Source organism: Phaseolus vulgaris, unplaced genomic scaffold (genome assembly GCF_000499845.2).
Source record: "Phaseolus vulgaris cultivar G19833 unplaced genomic scaffold, P. vulgaris v2.0 scaffold_14, whole genome shotgun sequence".
Lineage (NCBI taxonomy): Eukaryota > Viridiplantae > Streptophyta > Magnoliopsida > Fabales > Fabaceae > Phaseolus > Phaseolus vulgaris.
In genome coordinates, this window is record NW_027174083.1 from 5,951 (window position 1) to 10,830 (window position 4,880).

General features: G+C 34.3%; 1 pseudogene; it reads right to left on the reverse strand.

The window, feature by feature from the left end:
* Positions 1-1,105: 1,105 nt before the first annotated feature.
* On the reverse strand, positions 1,106-3,412 carry LOC137816960 (uncharacterized; annotated as a pseudogene).
* Positions 3,413-4,880: the final 1,468 nt, after the last annotated feature.

Genomic DNA, 4,880 nt, shown 5'->3' on the forward strand with positions numbered 1-4,880 from the left:
ACAGGCACTCTCGCGCCTGTGTATCCGCATTTTTTATTTGTTCATTTATATGTATTTATATTTAATATTAAAATTAAAATAAATAAAAATGTTATTATTCACACAAATGTATTAACAATATAAATTTATAATACATTATGAAAAAAAAATGACATTATCATCATCATTATGTAAAATCATTATACTTTGATTAAGAATTTAAATTTATAATACATTATGAATAAAAAAAATGACATTATCATCATCATTATGTAAAAGCATTATACCTTGACTAGCGGGAATACAGGCGCTCTCGCGCCTGTGTATCCGCATTTTTTATTTGTTCATTTATATGTATTTATATTTAATATTAAAATAAAAATAAAAAAATGTTATTATTCACACAAATATATTAATAATATAAATTTATAATACATTATGAAAAAAAAAATGACATTATCATCATCATTATGTAAAATCATTATACTTTGATTAAGAATATAAATTTATAATACATTATGAATAAAAAAATGACATTATCATCATCATTATGTAAAAGCATTATACCTTGACTAGCGGGAACACAGGTGCTCTCGCGCCTGTGTATGAGAGCGCCTGTGTATCCGCATTTTTTATTTGTTCATTTATATGTATTTATATTTAATATTAAAATTAAAATAAAATATTTGTTTTATTATTCACACAAATATATTAACAATATAAATTTATAATACATTATGAATAAAAAAATGACATTATCATCATCATTATGTAAAATCATTATACTTTGATTAAGAATATAAATTTATAATACATTATGAATAAAAAAATGACATTATCATCATCATTATGTAGAATCATTATACCTTGATGTCAATTGGCTTAATCAACGCGAATGATTGATCATCCTTATAATTGTTCTTGTCTTTACATATTTTGTTTCCTACGAAAGAAGGTCAATTATGAATAAATTGTAAAATACACACACTGTTTGTGTAGATAAATGTGTGAATGCCCTGTTTTGTTATCTTCATTCAACTTTAAGGGCTTCTTGTATATTATGTTACCTTTGATATATATAAGAAATAGTGTAAGTAGAACAATAACCTATACTTATCTTTATGTGTCACATAAATAAAACGAACAATACCTGATTTTGTGATAACAAAATATCTTTATAAACAACATTTTTTGTAAAATTTCCATCTTTTCCCTCAAGGTGTCCTTCTTTAATAAGAATTTTTGTTGAAGCTTGAGAAACACCTCTTGATAGTGCAACATATAATTGACCATGATTAAAAACCTGACGTGGAAGGTAAATTCCAACATTAGGTATAGTTTGTCTCTGTGATTTATTTATAGTAATGGCAAAACTTAATTTCACAGGAAATTGTTTCCTAATAAGCACAAATGGGAGACCTGCAGTTTCTGTTGTTTTATGTTTAATTCTTGGTAAGAAAGATCTTTTTCCAGCATGTTAACCTGTCAAGATTTCAACATCCAACATGTTCATGTAGAACCCACGACACAATAATCTCGTCCCATTACATAACCCAGATTTAGGGTCTATGTTTCGCAACAACATTAATGGTGCACCTTTTTTAAGCTTTAAAATATGAGGTGGCAAGCCACCTGGAGCAATGGAGTGCAAGTACTCTTGTTGGTATAGACTATGTGTGTCTCCTTCAACTTCATCAAATGACAATAGATTATGTTGTTCTCCTAGAAAAAGATCGATAATCATGTTATTGAGTATTTCAACATCTTCATTTTTTGGAGTCAATATGGCTCTCTGAACCATATAAGATGCATCCCATGTATGAAATTACAATTGGGGAAATGTTTCTTGTATAAGTTTTTGTATTGAACTTTCTCCTTCCCATGGTATTGCTAGTTCATGGGGTATTTTCACCATATCATCAAGAATTGTAGGTTCAATCCCATCTCCAATGCGCATGAGGTATTCTGCAAAATTGTGATCTTGCAATGATCGCATGTTTTGTTGTAAATGCAATACCTTTGTGTTACTCCATAAAGGAGACTTAACAATACATGTAGAAATCATTTGTGCCTTTGTACCCTTTTGAACAACTGGTAGTACCTGGCGAAAATCTCCTCCTAATATCATCACTTTCCCCCCAAATGGAGCATCACAATCTAGAATGTCCTTTAATGATCTATCTAATGCCTCTAAAGCATATCTATTAGTCATTGGTGCTTCATCCCAAATAATTGCGGTTGTTTCTCTTAGTAGCTTTGCAAGATCAGATTGTTTGCTTATTGAACAAAAGGAAACAACTTCTACATTAATAGGTATCTTAAATCGAGAATGTGCAATTCGACCACCAGGTAATAATGTTGCAGCTATACCAGAGGAGGTTGTAGCTAAAATAATTTTTCCTTTACTTTTATAATATGCAATTAATGTACAGTAAAAGAATGTTTTACTGGTTCCTCCTGGTCCATCCAAAAAAAATACTTGACTTTGCTTACGATGAATTACATCTAAAATGGTATTGAAAGCGATCAACTGGTCAGTATTCAATCTTTGTACATTGTCAACATCTTCATTAGGTATTTGTATTGATAACTCTTCTTGTATAATTCTTGGTACTGAAGTATTTTCAAATGCATCCAATGTTAATGCTGGTAAATCAAAATCATTGATTGTTTTACCATGTTGAATAAGAAGTTCATTCAAATCCCTTAATAGCATATTAACGTTGATGCCCATAGAAGTGCTTCTTAAAGTATAATCTTCTGCCATAAAGATATAAAACTCATTCCAGAGACTTCGAACATCAGTTGGTTCACAAAAAAATAATATGGTCACAAACAACCTCCTTAAAGCATAAGGCATCTGTAAACTTGATGCTTCGACTAAGCATTCATGAATGCTATCATCGCTTTCTAAAAATCCCAATTTTTCAGCTGCTTTTTTAAATGTGGGGCAATATGTTTGATTTGATGATAATAGGTATTCCCAACTGGTTGACCCTCTTATATGGGATAACAAAATACGCAAGAAGAATTTTTCAACTTCTGAAGGAGATACAGTATAAATTCGACCAATAACTTTCTTCCTTGACGTTCTTGGGTACCATTCCTTTTGTCTGTTATGCCAACAATAATGTTGTGGAATTTCTCTATACAAATAACTTCTAGAATGTGGATCTCGACAATTTAGTGCAAAGAATTGCGTGAGCATGGTTTTGGAGACATTGTCATCATTTAATACATCACTTATGTTCTGATGCTTATAGAAGCGCACCTGATGACGATTTGGTAAATGAATTTGTAATCTTTCTACACTTGGATTCATTCTATAAAGTGTAAATCTAAATATTTTCCATAAAGCCTCCGGAGCGCAAATCCATCTAGCATCAATATATTGTTGGACTTCATCTACAATTGATCCTCTATAAACCTCCATTGCTACTCGATCTGGACCTTTGTACACATACTTGTATAAATATTTAATACTTTTAATGCTACTGCACACCTCAACAATTATATGACAATCATATTTTAGCAACAACTAAGGATTATAAGGAACCACCCATCTATTGTCAACAGTCGCATTTCTATTTATAGATACCGGTGCATTGAAACGCCTTTTGTATTGTGGATATGAACATCACTCTTAGGAGGATCTTGCACACACACATCCATAGTTTCCGCACCATATCTTACATGATTCAAGAAGACCTTCATGAAATTTGCCATCAAAATCTATGTTGCATTTTTACATGTATAATAATTTATCAAAAAGGTAAAGTATTTCATTGAACTTTTATCACGTATATATTGCAATAAAAGTATACTAACCATGTTCAATGTCAATGACATGTGTGTTACTTGGTCCCGCTTCATTATCATTTGATCCTTGAAAGTTATGTGGGGTAAAATTATAACATGTCAAGCTAAAAAAATGAATAAAATTATATAGAAAAAATTAAAGCAATAATATGTGTTACCTGCATTATTTAATGATCGAGCCAAATGTCGAATAGATGACAATGTCCTTCCTGAAACCAGAAATTGTAATGTGGATAATGTACCGCCCTGGTAGTCGGAAGTGATGACGTGGCAGCAAGCTATTATGTAGGCGTGTTGAGCAGGGCCCATGGCTGGCAGAAGGGAAGGAAGTCGGGGGGGCTCATGTAGTCGCCATTTATTAAGTTGGCGTGCTCCGATCTCTAGCCTACCTAAACCGGCGGTCACCAGGTTTGTGATGAAGTCGCCGGATGCGAACCCAGGCGACCAAGTGATCAGAGATCGCTGAAAGGAGGACATCACCAAAGGATCAGGGAGGTTTGTTCCAGGCTTTCGAAGCAGAGGATGAAGTCGTCAGATAGTCATTTCCTAGCTAGTCAGAGGTTGAGGTCGGGGAACAGCTCACCTGGACATGCACGATGAAGCAAGTGAAGTAGATCATGAAGGCGGCCGGCGAGACCACAGGGAAGGTGTGTATGAAGGCACCCGTACTCGCCACGCAGAAGAGATCACGCTCCAAGACAGCTATGCGCTGAGTTGTTCCATGCATAAGTAACTTAGCCAAAAGCCTGGAGAGTAAGAAGTGGCGCCCAAGTCAAGGATGCTCCAGATGGTGACACGTGTACAGCTGGATGCGAGCCACGTGTCCAGATGCGTAACCTTCAGGAGAGAGAAAGTGCACAGGTATATAAGAGATTCTAACGAACTTCAAGAGGTACGCGCGTTTTAGATTACTTCTTTACGCTTGCGAGAACTTGAGTACGCTGAGAGAGAATTTTGCACGGTTCCTGAGAGTTCTTAAGTTTTCTCTTAGTATTTGGTGGTTCAGTCGCTGACTTGGGCTTCGGAGCGTGATCGGCCGCAGCGGCGCCGTTCTGTCTTTTGCAGGTTCTTGAGGTGAATCA